The 25,039-nt window shown below is 46.7% G+C and overlaps 1 protein-coding gene and 1 long non-coding RNA gene across 3 annotated transcripts in view; one reads left to right on the top strand and one right to left on the bottom strand.

Moving 5' to 3' along the window:
• Scaf8 (SR-related CTD associated factor 8) overlaps nt 1-25,039 on the bottom strand; it is a 186,016-nt gene that overhangs the window by 43,657 nt on the left and 117,320 nt on the right. The window contains exon 22 of one of the 2 annotated variants that reach the window (XM_050135813.1): nt 5,288-6,302. The exons of the other annotated variant lie outside the window; for it this stretch is intronic. The gene's annotated coding sequence lies outside the window, so the exon portion shown is untranslated. Of the gene's footprint in view, nt 1-5,287; nt 6,303-25,039 lie in introns of those variants that run through there. 2 annotated transcript variants of the gene reach the window in all.
• On the top strand, nt 597-24,666 carry LOC126497660 (uncharacterized). The gene is made up of 4 exons (XR_007590659.1): nt 597-758; nt 4,594-6,335; nt 20,782-21,006; nt 21,242-24,666. It is a non-coding gene; the product is annotated as an uncharacterized lncRNA (long non-coding RNA).

The following is a 25,039-nucleotide window of genomic DNA, read 5'->3' as shown; positions in this document are numbered from 1 at the left end:
AATTTGAGGGGGACTTTAATTAAATGAGCCACCACTCCTGTATCTTGGCTGATGTCCAAAAAGTGGGGAAGTCGGCAAATGGCTTGGGTGTGGTCATTCCTAGGCTTATCTGAGCTTGAGGGGGGAAATATGCTTTCTTAAGTGACATCTATGGCGTCCACCACCAGGTGGAAGTATTTGAATTGTCAAAGCAAGCCTGTGTGTCTCTCAAGCCTCACACACCAGGTAGTTGTGACCAGTGACGCTGGCCTTTGTCCAGAGGGAGAAACTAACGGTGACCTCAACTCCTAGTTCATGGGACAGCCGCTGATCTTGGTTTTCTCTTTGCTATGTGGTGAGCACCTTTCTAAGTAAGAGCCATTCCAGCAGTCTTTCTCTCCTCAGTGTCAAATTCAGCAAAGGTCTGCTTAAACCACCCTTGCCTCTATGACCTTGAAGATAGCCCCACACGGAAAACAGCTGAGCGTTCAGTAACTGTATTCTGTCCCACTGGCTTCCTGCAAAGTATCTGTGTTCCACCAAATATATGTGTGTATGTATCTAGCTACATCATTTTAAATTTTTAAAAGTTTCTGTTTCATGTACATGGGTGTTTTGACTGCATGTATGTTTGTGTACCATGTGCATACAGTGCCCTTAGTGGCAGAAGAGGGCACTGGATTCCCAGGACCTGGAGGTTCAAATGATTGTGTCCTACCATGCGGGGGGCTAAGAATTGAACCCTGGTCTTCTGCAAGAGCAGCCAGCGCTCTTTACCGGTAAGCCATCCCTCTAGCCCTTTTATCTTATTTTTTTGAGTCTCTCACCAAGAGTGGGCTCAAACTGGCTGTGTACCTGAGTCTCCCCTTAATCTCCTGCCTCCGCCTCTGAGTGCTGGGATTACAGGCTTGTACCACCACACTTGGTTTATATGGTGCTGGGATTGAACCCAGCTTTTGTGTATGCTAGGCAAGCACTCTGTTAACTGTGCTACAGTTCCAACCCCCTCAATATTAATATTCCAATAGGAAAGCTGTTTCAAAAAATAGAATACATTTGACTTGGTAATAGAAATAGCTCCTCACATTTTATTTATAATTCCCAAAGGCTGTAAAAGCCAACCATTTTGCTTGCATTTTGAACTGCTTTCCCTCCTGTTTATTGGTCACACTGGAGAGTTCTTATGTTGAGTATGATAGCAGCATCTATGGGCGGTCAGAATTACAAAGTAACCATAAAGATTAGGGGTTCAGAGAACAGGGGTCTATTTAAGTACAGCTGGGGACATATTTGTGGGATCATACATGAGTTTAAGAGTAAAGAAGATATATCATCATATTTTGCTTCCAAATCATCTCTCCTTTGCCTGAGACCAGAAAGGTGATATGTCTTCAAAGCTGGTAAATCCATCGGAACGCCCATTGCTTTCAGAACCTTGCTATAAGGACCTCTGCTTGCAGGACACAGAAATCATGAGAAGACCTTGGTAATCCTACACTTTAAAAAAGAAATGGCGCACTGTTCTAGTCAGCTGAACCCTGATGTTTTGGAATCTAAATAAAACAAACTTGTTGCTGGCCAGGACAGAGCAAAAGTGTTTATTGACTATGACATAAGAAGCATTTTTAAGCTGGGTAGTGGCGGTGCATGCTTTTAATCCCAGCAGGCGGATCTCCGTGAGTTCAAGACCAGCCTGGTCTACAAAGCTAGTTCCAGGACAGCTAGAGTTGTTACACAGAGAAGCTCTGTCTTGAAAAACCAAAAAAGAAGAAGAAGGAGGAGGAGGAGGAGAAGGAGAAGAAAGAGGAGGAGGAGGGGGAGGAGGGGAGGAGGAGGAGAAGGAGAAGGAGGAGGAGGAGGAGGAGGAGGAGGAGGAGGAGGAGGAGGAGAAGGAGAAGAAGAAGAAGAAGAAGAAGAAGAAGAAGAAGAAGAAGAAGAAGAAGAAGAAGAAGAAGAAGAAGAAGAAGAAGAAGAAGAAAGTTTTAATTCCATTATGAGAAAACTAGTAATTCGGACCTGCCTGAGCCGCTTTTTTTGCATTCACTTCTGGGGAATTGCAATACAACCTGTATTCTAGTGCGTGGATCCAAAGTGACAGGGGTCCATGTTTGAGCTCAGGCATAGCACTGAGCACTTGGTGACTGGTAAATATATTGGTGTCTGAAGACCTCTGTCTTTGCAACATTCTCCGAAACGTCCTTCTGTAGGAGCAGGCGTCAGTGGGAATCAGCGGGCAACTGAAGTTTCTGTTATGGGATGTCCACATCTGCCGAAGACGGCAGGGCAGGCCTCTGGGACCCTCCGCTCTCAGCACTCCCCACCAGGGCTCGACTTGAGGTGTTTTGCTTTTCTATGACCTAAAATTGTGGCCAGTTGGCTCTGGGCCTCCAACCACATGACCTGCTCATACACGCATGTATGTGTAGTTTCTTCCACATGGATAAAACTCCTGACTTCATGGCCATTTGGGGCATATCCCTTGGTAACTTTTCCCCCTCTTAACTGTAAAAAGAGGCAGTGCAACAGTAAGTGGGAGAGGCTGGCCTATCTGTGCCACTGTGGCTCTGGGAGAGGATGGCCCATCTGTGTGGCATGGTGGCTCTGGACCTGGGAGGAGAGGGGGGAAGGGATTGTATATGTGAGTCTGATCTTCTGGGAAGGATCCTTTAAAGGTTCAGTTTGGACTTCACGCTGTTTTAAAACAATAATCTGACTAGAGATCCCTTCTGTTCCGTAGTTTTCTCCTTACCTGGGATCAGTAGAGCGCAAGTGAAGGCATATTCAGGATTTGTTTCCTTAACTGTGTAAGCTGACAGCCTTAGACATCTAGTTAATAAAATGCATGTTTTATTTTTATAGTTCACGGTTTTCACTAACCCATATGAATAGGCATTTAGTCGACTTGTCTCCTACTGGATTGGAAGGAATTAATTGCTATGACACAGGACTGGGTGACAATGAGCCCACATTTTGCTTCCATATGGTTTGGAGTTCGAGTCTTGTGTTTCTTGTTAGCCTAGCCTTTAACGGCTGAGCTATCTCTCCAGTCTCAAATCTTCTCTGTTGGAAACAACACTGTGAGAGAGATGTGAACCTCAGAAGAAATAAAGAGGAGTAAGCCTGGCTTCCCTTGCATACACTAAGAGGTGCGATGAAGGCCTCGGGAGCTGACCACCGCTGCTTTGTAACCCGGAGCAGCCCTCTGAGAGAGCATGCAGTCAAAAGTGATTGCATCCGGTGCCACTGTGAGTTGTGGAGTGTTCCCAATTTTAATAAGCGAACGTAGAGCTCATGGGTTTCTGGAAGCAATGCGCAGAAGGGGCCTACCGTCTGCAACATGGGGCCTGGCGACTGCTTAACTGCTTAAAGCACAAATGATTGGTTAATGATAACCATCCGTGCGCAGCGTTCTGAAACAGAGTGGCTTTCTGTTTGTTTGTTGTTTTCCCCCGTTCCATGAGAACTGATTAACCACAAAGACACTGCTTCAGATCACCCACCAAGAATCCACGGGAGAGAGGCCCTCCCGGCACTTACAAAACCAAGCAACCCATCCCAAGGCCGCTGTCCCATTTGGCACGTCAGTCACCTCACACTGTTTCCAAAGCCAGAAGTCTCTCCAGAAGGGGGCTGTGAAAGCTTCCTTTGCAGCAGGCTTGGGGGGGGGGTCTTGTGGGAAACAGCACGGTGACCACAGAGGGCTGATGGGACGCTGGCGGGAAGCTAACATAGCTGACATCAGCTAGCTATGACAACACCAACCTCTGCCACTAAGAGGGCTGTCCTTGGATAGTCAAAAGACAACTCCTCCCAGATCCCTCAGTGCCCATGACCTTCAGAAAGGCATCTCTAACTTGTGCTGACTGCCTACAAGCTGGCCTCTGAAGTAATGAGCCCAATTCTAAGTCCTTTATGATTCTAGTTTGTCCCACCATCCCATCCATGGAAGAAAACTTTCAGGATCTGCTAGGGTTTCCATCAATTTAAATGAGTTTTTTCATCAAAGAAGGGCATGATGGTAGGCATCTGTCTCTCCCGGTACCTGACACTCTTCTAAAGCAGGAACAGGATTGTAGACCCAGGGGTTTGCAACCAGCCTAGGAAACAGCAATGCCCCATGTCTAACAAAGAGATGATCAAATCAGTTTGTGTGTGCAAGCCCTAGATTAATCTGAGAAGCTGTTCCTCGGGAACTGTCCAACATATTTTTTTGAGACATAGTCTCTTAGTAGGATTTGGGGGTTACTGACTAGGCCAGGCTGGCTGACTTACAGACATCAGAGATCCCCCTGTCTCCATCTCTCCACCTCCCCAGCACTGGGATATGAACACACATCGCCACAGCTAGTTTTTTACATGGGTGCTGAGTATCAGACTCAGGACCTCATGCCTGTGTGGCAATCATCTCCTGACTGAGCCATCTCCCCAGCCCCCAAAGTTCCCAAATCACTTGTTCATATATGCACTAGAATAGCCTGGTAGCCCCCAAATTCATTTGTTTCTTCGGGGGATAAGGACTAGGTACTGGGAGGTTGAGGCTAGGTGAGTGGTACACCTGCCATTGCAAAATTAATTACAAAGACAAAAAGTGATCATTTCTTCTTGTCACGGCAGATTTGGTAAGCGTGCCAAGCAAGATCTACACATTTTTTATAAGACTGGCATGTTTGGACTTTTTGGAAGCTGTTTTCTTTCTTAACTGCAGTATGCTGGAATACATAAGATGACACCCCAACATGTTGGGGAGTCAAACAAAGATGTTCTGAAAAGCCCACACCGTGTCACCGTAGCAGCCATAGCCTCCTCCAGTTCCCAGCTCATCAACAGAATCTCCAGCACAGCCAAGACGTGTCAGAATCACGTTAAGATTAATTTAATAAAAAAATATACAAGGAGAAACTCCAGAAAGCCATGGTACAATCCTTGGGAATTATCTCTAACCCATGTTGCAATGCATATTCAAAAAGACTTTGGCATTCAAAGATCTCTTGGTCTTCCAGGAAACAAGAGAAGAGTGGCTGTTCAAACTTGGAAACTGTCAGTCACCCAGTGAAAAAGACGGGGGCAGGATAGGGGAGAAGGAGGCTTGGAAGATGAATGCATCTTTGTATATGCACCGGTGCAGACGGCATGGGTGCCAGGCAAAGGTAAATGGAGACATGTGTACCAACCAAGGCAAAAGAAAGGACTTGCAACGGAAATGCGTTTCAACTTTTATTATGAATGTCCAAAGTGACAGCATACTGCGGGAGGTGTCTTACAGATTACATTCCAAGGGACCACAGATAAAGAATTCCAAGCACTTTAATTGTTCTTTTTTTTTTTTTAACAAAACAAACAAAAGAATGATTAAAAATACTGTTCTGGGTATAAGCGATGCTCATATTTGAGTTTTTGAGTCCTCCCTCCCCCAAGAATTGTGTGAACACTTGTGGTTTCAAAAACACAAATTAGGTCTGGCCTTCTGCAGCGAGCTGTCACCATCACTGCCTGCATTAGAAGCGCCTCAGGGCACTAAGCTACCATTCAGTGGGCCTGATCGTCACCATGTTCCTTCCTCTCCCACAAGGCTTCCCATCTTCGCCTGGGTACCTGCTGCTTGCATGACAGGACAGGGAGGCCGGAGCAAAGGGTCCAGGACAGTTTGCTGACCCTGGCTTTTCTCAAAGCTCAGTTAAAAAGGATTTTAAAAATGAAAGCTTACAACTTTCAGTGTTTTCGAGTGTCCAAAGAAGTCACTAATGACAATGGATTGAAGCCGCAGGCTTCACTTTAATGCTTTGTACGTGGCTTCACAGTAGTAAGCATCTACTGTGTTCAAGGGGAAAAAAAAAAACCCAAAAACCAAAAAATAAATCGCTGGTGTAGTAACACTATGGTTCTGGCCATCTGTGGTTCCGGCACAGTATGACTCGCCCTGGGACGGTCTCCTCGCCCTCTGTCCTTCCCATCACGCACTGGACGATGCTACTGATGGAGTCTGTTGCCAGTGATTCCTCAACCAGTTTTGGGCAGTGGGAGTGCGTATCTCTTACGGATGTAAATACTGTTCGTCTGAGCGGATCCTCAAAAAGAACAGGTATGAACTAGAAACTCATAGAGTTTGTGTCTAGAAATTTATAAAATTAAACCTGCTCCGACAGGTAATACAGGGAGGCATGCTTGTAACCACGCCTGAGAGCACACAGCCTTCTCAACAGGCAACGGCGGGGCTCCTTTTAATGCTTCCGGTGTGATGCCCATTAGAACTTTGAAGCACGTCTGTCTCATTTATTTCTACAAGGCCTGGGACCCGGGAAGCTGCCAGGACTTCATCATCTTGCCTGTTGACAAAAGGAATAATAACGTCATCACTGGTAAACGGAATAACTTTCCTAGTTTTCCCCCCTAAAGAAGGAATGGTGTCGACACAATAGCAAATGCTTTGATGTCTGATGGCTTTCTGAGCCCAGGACTGCAATGTATTTCTTTCAGTGGTGCAGGGAAACCCAAGCTAGGCAGCAATAGTCAGGAGACAGTCCTTCCCAAAAGTCAGTAGATCTAGGCTCCGGGTACACCTCTACAAAGGATTAACAAGGTCCCCTGCCTAATGGTGCCCGAATTGCTTAGACACAAACACTAAGAGTATTTTGGCCAATACTACCTGAGGTGGTGGCTATCCAAGGCTAGCTTTTAATGTCTGCACACATTCCTGTCTTCTTGGATCTCTACAGAGCACAGCCAGGTCTGATCATGTCAATCTTTGCCAATGAATAGGCTTACGATTCTACACATGGGTGCCAGCTTTGCTTTGTGTTAGAAATCAGCTTAATTCATTCAGAGGAACCTCAACATGTATGCTAGCTTCTGAAGTAAATCAAAACTCCACAAGATAGTATGGTTAAGCTATATGAGTGAAAATTCTGAAACCTCCCATTCATGTGTCTCTTTTGCTATAACCTTGCAGGAAAAAAAATAAAATAAAATGAAAATTAAATAAAATGCAAGGAATAACGGGAGGTGTGGAGATAGCGGGCCAACAGCATTTATGGCATGGTGCTCGCTTTTTGAAGCCAGCTCCCATGTATGAGCTTGCTGGCTCTTACACCAGGGAACCCAGCTTCCCCTACAGGCAGCCAAGATGGGATTGCTCTGGAGACTGGCTCAGCATTAGACAAAGTGAGCCCTAGACTGGGGTAGAAACCAGGCCTTTTTCTTTCCAGGCCAGGTCTCTCTTCTTAACACTGAATACTGGCAGTTGCCTTACTTAGTGCCCATCTCTTAGCCCTGCGTACCCCTGTGAACAGTGTTAGCTCTGCTAGAGTACACACTTTATGGAGAATACCCGGAAGGACATACAGGTGCCAAGACACACGTTGCCCAGCATCCCACAGAGCAAGGCTAAGCCAGAGCTCCAAGCTTTGATGCTTTAATTGCATGGCCTCGGAGCCCTCTACCATGTGTGCCATCTGGGTATGCTATGAACTGTCACGCAGAACTTCTGCAGCACTGGAAGTATCAGATCCAACAGAGGCTGCTATGCCTACAGCATGGTCACAAAAGGGAAGCCCTCCTGGGTGTGGTGGTGCCCATCTGTAATCCCAGCACTCAGAAGGCTGAGGTAGGGGGACTGAGAGTCTGAGTTGAGTATGGGCTACAAGAGAGGCTCTGTCTTGAGAAAAAAAAGCAAAAACAAAAACAAAAAACCAAACACAAAACAATAACAAAAACAAAAAACCAAACACAAAACAATAACAACAACAAAAAACCAGACCAGGAAACCTGACTGCTTCCAAATGCTGCAGGGATACAACCCATTGCTAAGTGCATTCCAAATTACATGAATAACTTGGTTCATGATGAGATTCTGTGAGGAAATGAGTTCTCACATAGCCAGAGATTACTCTTCCTATTACCAGAGTGGCTCATGACTCGCCAGGATATCACCCATCATTCTGTAGTAAAGAACCAGGACCAGAACTAGGGAGCACAGGTACAAGGGGTTCGGAGGCACCGGTGAACCTGGATGATGTGACGCTTTAGAAGCACTTTCCCTAGCTTGAGCCACCAGCAGTAAGCTGTTCGCCTCTGTGCCTTTCACTGGGACCAACACATCTGCTGTTGCCCTGCTGGAAAGGCTAGAGGAGAGCACTGTGCTTCATACCCAGATGTGGGTCGATGGAAAACGGGTGCCAAGGGGCCTGCTGCGCCTACCTGAACAGCCCTGCAGGGAGGGAGAAGCATTCGTGAACCACTCCTGTCAGAGGAGCAAACAGGTTGGCTGAGGTTGAACGACCGAGTCAAGAGGGGCGTACCCAGGCAGTGTCAGGGGCTCGTTCTCAGGCTAAGCATGTTTGGCCCCTTAATTCTATACCTTTCCTATCAATCCGTTCTCCTGATGCCACACAGCCGCCAGATGCCATGGCTCATAGGGGCTGAGGAGCAAGGAGGTTCAGCTGTTTCTACACCCACTGCAGCCTCTCTTAATACACAATCTAGCTGTAGGGATAGGAGCCAGGTCCCTAGGTCAGGATACTGGGCAGAAGACAAAAGAAGAAGCAGGCAAAGATGCCCCCCACCTTAAGGATATGACTCCAGGGGACAAAGAGCATGGAAAAACAGTGTTTCTCCCACTTATCACGGAGAAGATCCTGGGGTTTGGTTGGGTTTTCTATCTTAACCAATGGCCGTATCTGCAGGCCATATAACCAGAGAGTGACAGCCAGGATGAGAGAGGGCAGGGAGATGAAGTCCACAGAGAACCTTTGATCTCTGGAAGCCATCTCCTTCCAGAACATCTCTCATCAGAGCTGTCAGTAGTCAGCAAAGGTTCAGACTAGAAAACCCACACCACCTTTAACTTCTGCTTTGCATCGAAGATGAAGGCGTGTGATTGAGAAGCCGGGGGAACAGAAAATCAGCGCCACAGCAGTGTGCTCCAATGAAGATCCTGGATTAACATAAGAAGGTGATGGAGGCACACTTGGCACGCATGTGCCACTTCCCAAAAGATGCTCAAACTAAGCCTCAGCCAGATCGTCCTGCCATGTGGGAAGGAAAGCGCCAAAGTTATTCATGGATGCCAGGCCCCCATCTGCCCTGGCCAGCTTGATCCGTTTGGTCAGCCCATATGGGCTCACGATGGCTGGCACAGGGCTGTGATTATCAGTCACTGCAGATGTAGTCTAGAAATTTGCTCTGTTTCATGGTTCGATAGCTTAAAACCTACTTAGAATGCACCGTGTTTCGGCTCATTAGGCTGGAACGACTTGGAGCGGCGCCTCTTCAAATACCAGATATGGGGAGAATTACAATAACAAAGGCATCCACAGCCTGGTGAGGAAGTTGATTCTGTGACAGGGAATACCCAGGGCTCCTCTGTTCAACTGAGGTCACACGCCTGCCTGATGTCCACACGTGTACTGCATAGACTGTGACTCAAGCCTAGCTACTAAAACCAAAGCAGCCACTTAAATCTACAGTAAGAACAGGAGTCAGCTCAGCCCAGACCTTGGGAATCAGTTTAGCCCAAAGAAAACTGAAGAACCCAACTTCCTCTTCCCCTGGACACACGAACATTGAGAGGCGATGTGATACTTGAATTCTTGGTCCCTCCACACCCATTACTCACTTAATTTAAAGAAAGAACACTCAAATATTACAAATACTGAAAAGTTAAGCCATCAAGGACAAACAATTTGACTACATGGGCTTCCTGGACTATAATGGATTGAGCTATGTCCATGAATACTGTAATACCATGTGCCGCTGGGAAGGAGTTGGGTCAGCATTCAGGGCCTCATAAAGTACCCCCAGCTCCAGGGGGGTTCCTGCCTCCAAGGTCTGTCTGTCTGTTTGTCTGTCTCTCTGAAAAAGGAGCCTTTTTGAAAAGTGAACAGTCCTTCCAGGCTTCAGGGTTTCCTATATATCCAGCCTTCAAGCCACAAACTCAAACTCAATCTGGTTCCTCAGCTGTCACGGATTAGCTGCGGAGTCAACATGGCCGTTCACGTGTACACAGGCTATTGCCTTTTAATGGCTGCAGAAACTGATTTGCAAACCGAATTAGTGACGGTGAATCAATCTGACTCGGTCTAGGAAATGACAAGCCACTCACTTGCCCAGGCCCAGGAGAAAAGTGATCCTGGAAAGACTCAAGACCGCAAAGGCCCCCCACAAGCTCTGAAACCTCCATCTCTAGGTACCCAGGCGGGATACCTACATGCAGTAAGCAGGCTAGCCTCCAACCAGGCTGCACCTCCCATAGTCTCTGGTCAGGTCTCTTTTCTGTGCGCATGTGCTTTCTCTCCTCGCCCAGGAGCATTTGAAAGTGGGAACAGGCTGTTTTCAAAGTACTAGTAGGAAGGCCGGTGAGTGAAATTTAAGAAGCATCTGCTGTTGTGTTTACAGAAGCCGGCTAGTAAATGCTCCCCTGCCTGGCTGGATGGGGGATCTGAGTTTAGTGTTCATACAATTCCTGACAGGATCTGGGGTCCACACCATCAACAGGCACAGTACAGAGCTAGCAAATCCAACAATCAAGATCATATTTACAAACACATGGCAGGCGGGGGGGGGGGGGGGGTCCCCCAAAGGCAACTGCATCTATGACGCCCCATACAGCTACAGAGACTGTGGTCAGTGAAATCTGACACGAGATTGCTTTGTTTAAATAGAGTGATGGTCCGGTCAAGGCACCTGTCACCAACCCTGATGATCTAAGTTCAGTACCTAGGAGCCCAGAAGGTGGGAGGAGAGAACCAGCTCCTGCCAGCCTGCAAATTATCTTCCGATCCTCCACGTGATATGTCACGTGTGCATGTATACATCACACACACAGCGTAACAGCGAATAAAATGTAAAATAGAGTAACAGTTTGGGGGAGAGCATGGTGCCTTATTTTAAAAGGCTCACAAAGAATTCCAGGCCCAGTTCAAATGAAGGAACCGCTAATAGATCTCCTCCTCCTCCAACACAGCTCAGGCTCAGGACCGTTCGTCCCCAGCAAACCCAAAAGCACACACTAGAAGGGAAAAATGACTGTTTTTGTTGTTTTAAAAATGGGTAGTTTCCAGAATCAAATTCCTCTGAAGCCTCAGCTGGAATTGGGAAGAAGGAAGTGAACCTCTGTGCAGTGTCTGTGAGAGCTGACATGTGCTGAGTCTGTCCACGAAAAAGAATCCCCTCATGAGTTGGGGCAGAGAACCTTCTAGAATACACCTCTGGTAATTCCTCAGGCAGAACACCTGCATTCCATTCAGCTGTCCAGGGCCCTGAACATATCTCCGAAGACTTCAGACTTGTGAGAGGGGCATATCTTGGACAAATATCAGGCTATTACAACATAACCCTCACAGGGAAACAGACGGGCAACCCACAGATGATGGCAGTCAGCAGGGCTGACCCCAGCTAAGCAGTATACTACCCCCGCCTGCCCTGCCATCCACACTGTCCCCATTTGTGCCTTGAAGCAAAATTACATATGATTCTAGGCCGTGAGGCAGCTTACGACAGCTTTAGCCATAAATGTCACAGGCAGTGATGCATGGTAGGTACCCAAGCATTAGTTTGCAGTTAGATCCCAGCTTTAAAACTGGGAGAGTTCAAGGTGTTAGATGTGTGTGATTGGGTAGGAGGTGGGCACGCCCAGGCCCTAAAGATAGCCTGTATCCTATGCTCCACAGCCTTCGAGGTAGAATTTTGGAAGTCTGTGGTCTGATATATACAATCTACTGGATTCTGAGCACATCAGGAAAAAAAATCACAAACCCACATCAGAAAAGCTGGACACGGTGGGAAATGCCTGTGATGTCAGTGCTGGGGAGGTGAGAACACCAGCGCTCTGGTGCTACCTGGCCAGTCAGCCCGGTCTACTTGGACAGTTCCAGGCAAAAAGAGCATTGTGCCTCACAAAACCCAAAAGGCTCATGGCCTGATTGACCTAACTGACATCTGGCTTCGACATTTGGATACACATGCACGCCCACACCCGCCCACATTCACAAAATTTCGTCTCTTGTGAACTTGGGACGATTTCTCAAAAGGGTCTCATGTCTTTTCTTCGGTGTGGGTCTGGATCTTGGTCAACACTCGGGATCAGATTCGGGGAGGTCAGAAAGTCTTTCTGGGGATGAACCCCTTGCTGAAGTCACAATGTGTATAGGCAGGAAGCTTGACCCACCCCACAAATGAGAATCAACATCAATGAGGCCAGAAGATGTCGGCAAATGACTTTTTCCTCTTTAGGCTTCTCCCTTTCTCCCCTCCTTTGGCGAATTACATGCACACCGAGAAACGGCCACACACACACACACACACACACACACACACACACACACACACACACGTCATCTGTTACCTGAACTTGACGGATAAGCACTTACAACTCAGTGGAAGAGTGTCACCTTGCTCAGCACTGCCATGGCAGAGGGCTGCAAGGCAGGTGAAGCTGGATTGTAATTCAGAACAGGACAGGGCGTTCTTGGCTTAAGTGCCTTGGCTTGGAGACAGGACAGAAAAGAAAAGAAAATGCCAGCGGGTCTCGGGACAACTGATTGTATTCCCTTTGTCAAGAGTTTTTCGGGGCCAGAAGATTGTTTTAAGATACAGCTGGTTTACAAATTCACGAAAGAAATTTCTGTCTTCAAAAGAAACGGGTTCTTCTCTCCCCAGCCACATAACACTGAACCCCTCACAGCCCCTGACTTTTCTTTATTAATACCGAAGAAAATATTTCCTGTTTTTCTGACGTTCCTTTTAACCATCTACCGTTTTCGTTAACTAAGTCAGGGATTTGTGAGCCTTTATTTGAACTGGCTGTTAGAGCTATCAGGAGATCTAAACTATCTGGTGTGAACTGGATGCAGACTGCGGTAGGCGCTGGGCCACAGCCCTTCTCCACTCCATAGGTGGCCATCACTGACCCTGTCCCAGGAACACACGTCTGGATTCCTCATCTCCCTGGTTTATACTGTGGGTAGCAGGTGGGGCTAAGCTTTTCTGTGACATTTCAACAAGGAGTTGTTCATCCCCCAAGGGACTCTCGGGGTGATAAGTCACAGATGGGGTCTTCTTCCAATTGCAGATCGAGTGGGAGGAAACTTCTGCCAGGATACAGTGAACCTTACCGGTCTGAGCTACCAGAGAAGCTTAACTGAGGAAATCTCAAGAGTATCTAGCTGCTCCCTCCCCCTCCCCATCCCGCCCCAAAATGGTGTCAAAACTTTTGGCTCTTTCTCTCTTTGGAACTGTGACAAGCTAGATTTATCCCCCTTTTACGGATTCTTTGGAATTCTTCCCAGGATGCATAACAGAGTGCTTTGAGGAACTTGCCCACAATCTGTGTGGTAGCTGGACTTCCAGGGACACCCGAGGAGCCGGTGCCTGGCGAGGCTACAGAGGGAAGAAGTGGCCCCTCATTGGCTACAGAAGTAGCTACAGAGTCACGGGAACATCCACAGGAGGGTCAGCATTCACCTGCCACCGTTAGGTCTGTGTTAATTACAGTTAAGGCAGACAGCTCTTTAAGGATCACAGCTGTTGACAGTAGGCGCTTGAGAGGAACCAAAGGACTCAAATAAACACTGCCTACTGGCTTGCTTCTTATACAAAGGAGAGAAATGAAGGCTGAGATAGAATTTAGCTTTGGCCATATGTTAAGGGTTTCTTTTGAAAAAAAAATGAAATCCTCACCCATATGTCAAAGTAATAATTTGAAAATTATCCCTGTGAATCATGGCATATTCTGTATTTGGGGTTTATTCCAACTGTGCTGACGGCTTCTAACACCTCTGGCATTTCTTAATCTGCATTGGCAATTTTCACAATTAATGAACAACATAAAACTCAGTAGTGACCGTTAACTGTAAAGAGACACACCCACTGCTCACCTTCGTGAGTTAGTTCTTTGTATTTCAACAAACTTCCACTACTTAAATGGCTCTGAGGTGGAATTCATTTTGCCTTTACTTTGCAACACCGCTGTTATGGCCCCGGCACCAACAGCACACGTATTTCAGGCTGTTTTCCAGTATCCAGACAATCTGGACCCTGTCACCTCTCTTTACAAAGATCCCTTTTGGAGCCAGAAGTATTTTTTTTTCTTGCCAATAACAAATCCCATATTTCAAGTAAAACATCCCTCGTTTCCGACTTCTGAATTCTAAGTCACACGTGTCCAGCCTCATGGTGACTCGGTCCTGTGAGCTGGGAGGGCCCTAGTGTCATTTGTTAGGTTCGGTCACAATAAGAAAGTCTAAACTGCACATCTGTGTTATCAACTCTGAAAGGGCTCTGCAGCAGCCATTCTCAGACGTGGCATGTGTTCCTGAGTGCAGACAAAGAGGACCTAAGGGATGTACGCGTCAGTCTGGGAGGAGTTCTGGAGGAGGCTTGGTTCACATCAGCCGTAGATCAGGGACAAGGCTGGCGGACGATTTCTCTTAAGAAAACTGTAGCAAATGCTCAAAGTCCAAACCTAGATCCAGTCGCTATATACCAGGGACTGTCGACAAAATCACCAACTAAAAAATTCATGGTTAGTTAATTTTAGCATGAGGTTATCCCAAATATTGCATGTGGTATGCTTATACAAAAAAAAGTTCTTTCTTGCTTATCTTAAGCTTACAGTCTGCTGGATAACTTGTGTTTTCTCTCTGCCTACCTGAGCTGCCATTACAGGGGGCATTCATTTCCAAAGCGAGCCAGCCCCTCCAGAAAGGAAGATGGCTTCAGGGCCTTTATCTTTTGTTTCTGATCCCCAGCTAGAAACACAATCGCAGAGAGCTCCTTACTGAGGTAGAGCTGAAGACAGATGAGAGGAACACCAGCCACCCAGGGGTGTGTGTGTGTGGGGGTCCCCATGGCAACCCCATTTTGGGTAAGCAGGACAGTGCACATGCTGACAGTGAGCGCAGCTTGTCTCACAGGGACAACAGGTGCCTGGGAATATGTTGGGAACCAAGTTCCCATGGCTCTCGTAGCTCCCCTCACCCCCATTCGAAGAGACAAGAGCAAGCATGATCACAGGTCCTGAGCATGGAGGTATCAGCCAAGGGCAGGAACTTTGCCATCGTTTGTCTTAGCTTAGTGACACGTGCCTTGGGCTTGCACCCAAAGTCCTACGGAAGGGCTTTACGTTTATAATAAACAACTTAAAATCTTAAATTGATGCCCATCCTTACTAACCCCGCCTGCTCTCAAAAGTAACAAAACTCAGCTCATTCTGCCCTGGTTCACATGCTCAGTTCTCCTGAGGCCAGGAGAGGGCATATGCAAATAAGATCCCAGTGGCTGGGGAGGAGATACGCAAATCACGCTCCAGTGGCCAGGGGAGGGGATATGCAACTCAGGCCTCTGAGCTTCAGGCCCTTTCATCTCCATCAAGCTCCTCCCCCCAGGAGCTGCTGGACAGTGTTTTTTCCACATTGGAAGTGACTGAGCTTGCCACAGGGGCACAACGCTCACCTGACATTATTGGTTCTCTCATTACACATCACCCTTGGTTTAATTTATGGCCTGGTACCTACTTCCTCACTCAAATAAATGATAAGCAGGTCCCATAAAACAGATATGAAGTCAGAAGTTCTCTGGAGCCTTTCAAAGGGGCCTTCAGAATTTCCCAGGGGAAGGAGGAGGAAGGGATGGTGCCTGTCATTGGCACTACCTCAAGGCCTTTGGGCAAAAGGCCTGTGGTCACGTGTTTTGGGCTTGGCTTCCTTCCTCTGACCCAGGGAGGCCATGGCTTCCAACTACTGCACACTCTAAGGCAAGGGCCAGGCCAGGTATCTGTTGAGATCCAGAACTGAGGGGCTGCTGGAAGTGCCCTCTTCCGGGGTTGACACTGCTCCATTATTGGGAGGTGGAGTGAGCCAGTCTGCTGCACCATTGCCATCAAGGCCTCCACCACCATCACTGTCACAAGCTAAACAACTTTCTGAGTCCCCTACTGACAGCATCTGAACATCTTTCCCCTTCAACAAAATAGCTTTTCAAAAATAGAACCATTTTTCTGCAAGGAATTTATTCCTAGTAACCCAGTAATGGCTTATTGGGACCATTTAAACACTCAACAAAATGATCATTTATTCATTTATTTCTATTGATTTATTGGTATATGTGCCTGCTCATGTATGTGGGGGTGGTTGGAGGCCAGAATTAAACCTCTGTTGTTACTCCATGGTGCCACCCACCTGTGTTTTGAGACAGGTTTTCCTACCTTGATGTGGGATTTCCCTCTGTACGCTGTGAATATGTTTTATTACAACTGGTTAATAAAGAAGCTGCTTTAAGCCTATTGCAGGGCAGAATAGAGCAAGGTGGGAATTCCAAGGAGACTGATAAGGAGCAGGCGGAGTCAGGGAGACACCATGTAGCCACTGGAGGAGACAGTCTCCTGTCCCAGAACCTTGCCCATAAATCACGAGCCTCGTGGTAAAATATAAAATAGAAATGGGTTAATTTAAGATGTAAGAGCACCCATCTTTGCAGAGATACAGAGGGGTGCTGCTCATGACCTGAGACAACTGCTGGGAGGCAAAGCCAGAATGGAGGCGTGCCCTGGAGACTCCAGCACCTGCGAACTCCTACAGGCTAGTTTTGTGTCAGGCGAACAGAAATAGATCCAGATTTGATGTTTTAAGTGGTTTGATTTTGTCTATCCTTATCCTACTCTACAATTTCCCAAACTGTGCGTTTCTTTAGGTTTTTCAGCTCCTGGCTGTCCTGGAACTAGCTCTGTAGACCAGGCTGGCTTCAGACTCACAGAGATCTGCCTGTCTGTCTCCCGAGTGCTGGGATTAAAGGCATGTACCAACACCTGGACTAAAACTGTGCCTTTCTGCACGATTTTTAAGTAGGCTACCAGAACACACACAGTCCCATGTCTGCATGAGGTGGAGAAAGCCTCTGCTCTGACACTTGGCAAAAGCATTTGAAAAGTACGAAGACTTACAAAATAGAGATGTCTCTTGATTGGAGAGACGTCTAGCAGGATGAACCGTCTAGGACGTGTGCATGGGGGAGGGGCTTGCATGGACAGAGTCTTCGATCCTACTACCTCACCTCCTCACCAGTCAGACCACAGAGCCCACGATGACTCCCATTATGAATAGGACATGCTTTGGAACGGACTGGCCAGTGTGTCCCCGTCTATTGAATCCCTCAGGGGAGCAACCATGCTGAACGGTAAACTGAGGAGAGACCTGGGCTCCATGTCTTGGGAGATTTATCACTTAACTAATGTGACAGTTTGGAGTTTCCTAAATATATCATAATGACATATACTAGATGTGCATGCTGAACAAACGCCACCACACACACACACACACACACACACACGCTGCAAACGTGGTTTTAAGGGAACACAGAACACCCGCAGGTTCCCTTCACGCCTATGGTTACTGATGTCCACTGGAGTTCTATTTTTTGAAACACTGTATTTGATCTACTTGGCTTCTGGATAAACTACCCAGTCAGTAACAACAGTTTAATTCTAACCAAGGTAAATCTCTTGGAAATCAGCCGTGTATTTGGGATATAACACACAGGAACGTTTTGTGTGAGCTGAACAGTAAAGTTAGACTTAAATGTGTATTTCAGACTTTAAAAAGTTACGGAGATCAATGGTTTGGCAGCTGGCTGAAAAGATTCCACTCTTTAAAAATCTGGAGGCTGCATCTGTTCGCAGTTTCGAGTTTCTACCATGGACTGCCAGTTTGGTGCTGGCAAGCTGTCTTCCAGTTAATGTCCCAGAAAACATTTATTTCAAGATTTGCAGAAGGAGAGCCAAATCTCCTGGGCTTCATACACGTGAAACGCCATCATTATTTTTGCCTTTTGTGCATCTTCCGTATCCAGGGTTAATAAGCAATGTGTCTTAAAGATGTTCTAAAGAGGAGCCTGACTTCAGAAGCTTTAAGGGATTTTTAATCTTGCATACCCTAACAAACAATATCATGAAGATATTTAAAGCCAGGCTGGAGAGATGGTTATGTAGGTGGACGAGCTAGCTGAATAGGCTTGGAGGTCCAATACTGATCCTCAGAACCCAAGAAAAGAAATGATTCTATAAAACCTGTGATCTGACCTTCAGATATGTGCGCACACATACACACATCCATCAATAAAAATATTTAGATGTATCCCAATGTATACGACAATCCTCTTCTCCAATCTACAGACTTTTGTCTGCTACTATACTAACGTGTGACTCAAGGAGCCCCTCTCCACAAGGTCTGTATAGTTCCCACCACCTCCTCCCTCACAGCTAGCCCTCTGATGGATCCCATCCCTACAGTCTTCAAAGGTCAGTAGAGCATCCTTCCTGGTGAAGCCTTGGAACAGGACCCTCTTTGTGGCCCATGGTGGCACACACAGCAGTGCCCAGAGTTTCCATGCCTCCCTGGTGTCTGTCATTGTTGGCCTTCGTGTTTCTCTGGCACCTGGAAGGGCTAGGCCACTCAACTATCTGTTGAGGGGACAAACAACGGAATGATCCCTAAGCCAAACCGATGACCGGCACATGCTCATTCTTCAAATCCAAACAATAAGTAAAAATACTGACGTTGTATAGTGAGGTACTGATTTCATTTGAAACCGGAAAAAAAAAAGATTTTTAAAAGCCTGATACTCAACACTTCCGCCACATCTTAAGTGTCCAGTTTACAAATCATCACCTGTAAACTACTGCTCAAAGCCAGCAGGAAGCACCCCTACCTTCCTTGGGTAAGAAAGGGAAACCCTGGCAGAGTTAGGCGACATGTGGGTAGGTAGGCAAGGACCTGCTGTTACGGGAATACCCCAGGAGGAGTGAAACAGAGAAACTGAGGGTCACAGGCATGCACTGACGGGGCCTGCCAGTGCTCTGATGTTCACAGGTCTCAGCTTTGACACCATTGCTGCATGGCGGCACACACGGATAGTTAGAGGCACAGGAACGTCAATGGATTTTGCCTGTGCTGAGGTTAGGAGTCAATCATCTCAGGGCAGAATGGACATTACATGCCTTTTGCTTCCTTTTGAGCCTCCAGTTTGGAGGCGGGTATTTTGAGTCACGTGGTTGGTGTGTGGGACCTGTCTGCCAAAGGAAGACTATTCTAGAACTGCTGCAGGTTGTCCTGGTAGAGTGCTCTTGATTTCTGCTACCAAAATCCTCTGCCGATGAGACAAAGCACCAGCCACACAGCTGACAACACCGGTTAGACCCACAACTTGGGGAGCCCCCGAAAAGGCGACGAGGACCAACTGTTACAGCATGTATGCTTTGGCTATCTGTAAAAATGGGTTTCCTTTTCTTCTCATTTTTGAGAGACAGTAAAGCATCTGGAATATGGGAAGTGGGCCCGAGTGTAATGGTGATCTATAGCAGGTGAAGGCACAGAACCTGACACATGACACAGAACCTTGACAGTTATTATCAACTTGAAAGGACTACAATCACCTACGAAGCATCTATCTTGATTAGGTTGCCCTTAAATGGATAATACCATTCTCCTGGCTTAGGCCTTGATGCCGTATGACTGGCTGCTTCAAGCTCTTGCTTCCATGACTTCCTGCCATCATGATGGACTTTCCCTGAACTGTTAGCCAAAATAAAGCCTCTCTTCCTTCAGGTGTTTGGCTTCAGTGTAATGGCTTCAGAAAGTAATGGATACGCCCAACTTTCAATGCCCTTTACACCCCATCCTATTACCTCTGAGCCTGAAATGCGGATGCGGTATCTGAAACAGAAGCAAGCTCTGTATCCAGACCTTTGGCCACTGGGAAAGAGATGAAATGATACGTTACTACCTAGACAAAGAGGGCTCGTGATAAATGGTGTCAATTGGGACAAAGACTGAATGGCAAGAAGCTGCCTACCTTGGCTCCCTCCTCTAACAGATTATAAAGCTGATAATGCCAGTGCTATTAAATATACCTATACCCTCTGCCCCATGCACACGCTGAATGCTGACCAGTCTTTGTTCGGTGGCACACTCAGACTCTCTAGACAACTGTTCCCAAGGCCCTCCTCATTCACACTAGGTGGCGAGAGGCCATCTCTCCCCTGTTATCCTAACTCCCTCCTTGCACACCTCATGGTCTGCCACTCACTGGCACCTGCGGCTGCATTTGCTCCACTGGCTCTGGTTCTACTTTTTAGAAGGAACATGCAAACCCCTCCCCTTAGGGGAGACCTCCCACCACAAACACAGACACCACCATAATGCCAGAGTTTTCGTTGACATAACCAACTGGGTTTTCTGTAACGTGAGAGGTACATGAGCAAGTGTTCACTAACAGATCTGTGAGCACAAACACCTAAACCTCAAGGTCTATAAACAATGTTTATAGATGACGACCACGTCTAGCTGGGAATAAGTATGCAGACCTGTCCAGATAAGTGTCTTTTTACAAGTGTCCCAGTGCAAAGGGGCCGTGTCATAATACGGATGGCTTCTGATAACTGGCTTCCTGGTGTCAGGCAATGAGCTTTGTTTGGAAAGAGGTCAGAATATAGCAGACTCATTTCCATTCTTGCGGAACCATCAAGTCCAGCACACACACAATGCCTTCTGTTTGTTCCTTAGAAGGGTATGACACACACACACACATACACACACACAGAAATACATACACACAAAGGTTGTGGCAAAATCAAAAACGGCACAGCTACTGAAACAACTGTGTCCAGCTCTTGTGAAGATCCAAGTGGGCAAAGACTGTTCCAGTCCTGTAAGCTGAAGAGCTGAGTGGCCTTGTCAAGAAAACTAGCTACTGTAGACTTCCTTTTTCTAAGCAAAAACCACACAAACAAAAAACAAAACAATCCCTTTCCTTCAATAGGTGAACTAAACGTTTCCCTGCTGCCGATTCATCTCTCCTGGATCTCCCATGACTCTGCCACCAGAGACAAAGACCCTTAAGTCTACCAGCACCACTGTGACCCTGAATGCCCTCAAGTTAGGGCACAGGCAAGAGCTTCGGACAGCCATGGAAACACACTGTGGAAGGGCGGCAGGGAAGCTATGCTCACCACCCACGGGATCCTTCAGAAAACATCTAAATGAGGTAACCGTCACCAGTTCTCAGAGCACTGCTAGGATTTGATGCGCACTAGCTCAGGACACCACGAGGAATCCCAAGAGGAACACTCTGCTACTGCCCTTCCTGCATGGCAGGGGGGGAGGCCATATTGAGATAACATATTGAGATATCAATGCAGCGATATGGCGGATGTTACCTTTGATTTGGAAGGCACGGCACTACCTGTTTCATATCAAATGCCCTTAAATTTTCGTTTCAGAAAAAGAAACAGATTTGCCACTGTTTTTTATCCAACAACAAAAGTCAACTTTCTTAATTATGTTGGGAGAATTTCAGTGTTTTCAAATGGAAGAGACAATTAAGCAGAACGCAGTTTGGAAAAACAGTTGGTGCTGAGGGAGAAAAGCGAATCGTACTTCTTGTTCACCAGCACCAGGAAGTGAAGCCACAGCCATGGTCCTCAGGTTGATAAAATTAGAAAAGGCAGTTCCTTGTAAATCAACCAGAAAAAAAAAAAAAAAAAAAAAAACGAACTGGGCTCCAGAGTGTCAAAGGAATACCTGATTGAGTTCAGTCATAAAAACTAACTTGGGGTCTGTGAAGATGGCTGGCTCTGTGGGGATCCAGGCCCTAGTCTGGATTCCCTATGTAAGAACCTGGCATGGTGGCTCTTGAGTCTCTATCCGGGGTGCTGAGGTGGGGGCGGGAGGGGAAGAGCAGCCCTCAGAGGCTTGCTCTCCAGCCAACCTGGTCAAAGCTGAGCTGCAAGTGCAGTGAGAGACCCTACCTCAAAAACAAAAGTAAGGTGAAGACGTGGGGAAATAGGGCAGTGTCAGCGCTGGCCTCCACGCACTCCCAAAGGCAAGTGTAAGCACACACACAACTACCTAACGTGGACCGGAGCGGGTAAGCTGTCTACCACAAACGTGGAATCTCAATTACCTGCAATCTGGAGAAATGGAGCAGTGTGCACAGACTTCCAGGACCACAACTACACTTGAAATATAAATCCAAGCCAGGTGGTGGGGCACCCCTTTAATCCCAGCCCTCAGGAGGCAGAGGCAGGCGGATCTCTGAGTTTGAAGTCAGCCTGGTCTACAGAGTGAGTCCATATAGATGATCTAATTATTCAGACAGCTCCCTGAGAGGCCGGTGGGTTGACCTTCCTAACCCACCAGGCTTTTTGTGGCGGCATGCTCATTTTAAGCAATGTGAGTGTCCAAATCATTTTCATCGTTACACCGTTTTCACCATGGTGGCCCTGTTCTCTTTCGGGTCCCGCACACAGATACTGAACGCAGAAGTGCAGTCAATGCTGAGGCCGCCCCACAGGAGACAAACAGCGACCGGAAGGGGAAGCACTCGCTAGGCAGCAAAATTTCAAGAGCATTTCCCCATATGATTACTCTCTCTCGTTACCTGGGCAAGAGTCCCGAGTTAGAATCCTCAAGACTTAAAGACAACAAAGACAAACAACAGGAAACTAAAATATACAAGAATAAAAATGTTACAATGAGATTATTTTTTACTAGTTATTACTGTTTGCTAGTTAATTACTATTTTTAAAACAGGCAAAAAAGACAAAAACACTTAAAATTCCTCCTCTATTTAAAAAAAAAAGATAAAACATTGACCAGGAGCTGGGGATATAGCTCAGTTTGTAGAGTTCCTGCTTAGAACGCATGAAACCTCATGTTCATGAAACCCAACACCGCATAAACGAGGCAGAGCATGGTAGAAGATACCCATAATTCCAGCATCTGAGAGGAAGAGACAGATCAGGAAATCAAGGTTACCCTCAGCTATACTTCACATCTGAGGACAGCCTGGGCTACATGATCCTGTCTCAACAAAACACAGAACAGAGTAGGAACATGCTTTCCCAACATGACTTCCTGTGCACAGCCCACTCTTCAGCCACTTTCTCCCCTATAGGCATAACTCTTTCCTCAGGAGAATTCTAGAAAATCCATCACATCTCAGAATTGTTATTCTTTTACATACCTATTTTAATGATAAAAGTGGAATGTTTCTTCCTTATTGGAAAAAAACATCATATTGGAACGAGAAAAAGTTACCACAATAAATTTACCTCCAAGTTTCACTATTTCATCATTGGACATAGGATGAAAAGTCTACGTGGCAGAGGAGGGGTGCTAACTGACGGGGCATGCGTGGCACGTGGCGGCGGCACGCAGAAGTCAGTCTGAGTGCAATGTGGAGAAAATATTCACTAACAGGAAGTTTGGCTTGGGAAGAATTTGTCCTTGTCATTCTGTATAAAACCACCTAGAGAATTCTACTGTATTTGGGGAAAAACAGAATGGGAAAGTTGGATAAACTATACTTATACACCATATGTATATAGAATGAACACAAAGTGAGCGAGTGTGCGGTGCCTCGCACGACTACATCAACAACCTCCACAGGCTCTCAGCTTCACAGGTGCACACGAACAGGTGAAGGAAAACACATATATGCATTTAAGAAAAATACAACTGATTGTGCTAATTATTTCTAAAAGTGCTGTCTATCTTGGTTGACTGAAATGCTCTAGAATATGAATGTTCCTATTCCAGGGCCACTAATGACAAAGGGGATCTGTGGGATGAGATGGGTCAGCCTTTCTCTGCTGTGACGTAAGAAACACGAACAGCTCGACCCCATGACCTCAGTTCAGCAAATTCTCGGAGACACAGTCCTGCCCTGGCATTCTGGACACTGGAAAAACGGCTCAGTGGTGGAGAATACTGACTGCTCTCCCAGGGGACTGGGGTTCGGTCCCCAGCACCCACACAGCAGTTGACAGCCCTATACATGTAACTCCAGCTCCAGGGTATCCAATGCTCTCTTCTTGCCTCCATGGGCACCAGGCACACGTGTGGTGCAGACATACGCTCAGGCAAAATACTCGCATACATTAAGAAAATACAGAAATAAAGAAAATTAGTGCATGGGATCAATAACCAAACTAGAACGTCAGCCCCAATGTTCCTTGGCTGACAAGGGATGAGCTACTCCCCTCATCGTCCTGGCTATAGGCTTCTATTATTGTTTACATAGTTCACGTAGGAATGCATAGACTTCTGTAGATCTCACAATTTGAATAATTGAGATGAATGGCCATCTTTGGTTACACTGTGAACTTATAGTAGACCTAGTGTTGGGGTACTTGTGTATCTGTCATCCAAATGCTAACAAAGGCACTTACGAGTTAGGCCCCTGCCCACCATTCACTTGCTTGACTTCTCATTTAAAAGACACTGAGTATAAATGTCTTCCGCTGAAAACTTCCAAAGGATGTGGTTTATATTTAAATTGGCTACTGAAACCCGATGCCAGACTTTGAAAGCAATTCCCCAACTGTCACGTGCAGCTGTCAAGTATGGCTCAAAGGAACGGACAAGATGACAAAGGCAAAGACTTGCTCCTTAGGATGCCGAGCACCCGGGCTCTGGGGAGCCGGGGTCCTGTCTGGAGAGAAGTGAGCCCACACGCACAGGCGAGCCTGAATACAGCCGAGGTTTTATATTCTCCTCACTAAAATCTCTACAGTTCAACAAGCCACGCCCTCAGTGCCAGCCTTAGTGGGACTGAAGAATCCCCCACTGTAGAAGAACTCACTGCGGTTCTCAGAAAGGAGCAAGATGTCTCAGTTTGTCAAACTTAACTGGGCTTGAGCGAAAACAGCGGACTGCCACCCTTTCAAAGTACCTGCCACAGGAACTTTGGCAAAAGTGGTGTATGCCAGAGAACTAGAAGCCGACAGGAATAGTTTTAAATACAAATGAGTATTTCTATTTTCAAGTATTTATGTGATCAGCAGATAAACACAGTGCAGACGCAGACAGGATTCTTCAGCTTCTCCCAGACTGTTAACACAAGTGCACAGAACTCGGGCTGAGGTACAGAAAGGTGCAAGGGACCTACATGTCTCGGAAGGGATCAACGTGTACAGCATTTGAATGAGCAAGAAAAAGTGTTTGCAGGCTTGGGAGGTGGCTCAACTGATAAAAGCCCTCGTCACATAAACCTGAAGCCTCGAATTTAACTCCTT

The sequence above is a fragment of the Alexandromys fortis genome, unplaced genomic scaffold (assembly GCF_014885135.2).
Source record: "Alexandromys fortis isolate MF-2015 unplaced genomic scaffold, M_Fortis_MF-2015_v1.1 scaffold_23, whole genome shotgun sequence".
Taxonomy (NCBI): Eukaryota; Metazoa; Chordata; class Mammalia; order Rodentia; family Cricetidae; genus Alexandromys; species Alexandromys fortis.
The sequence above is the reverse complement of the archived record's forward strand: the minus strand, read 5'-3'. Positions and strand labels throughout refer to the sequence as shown.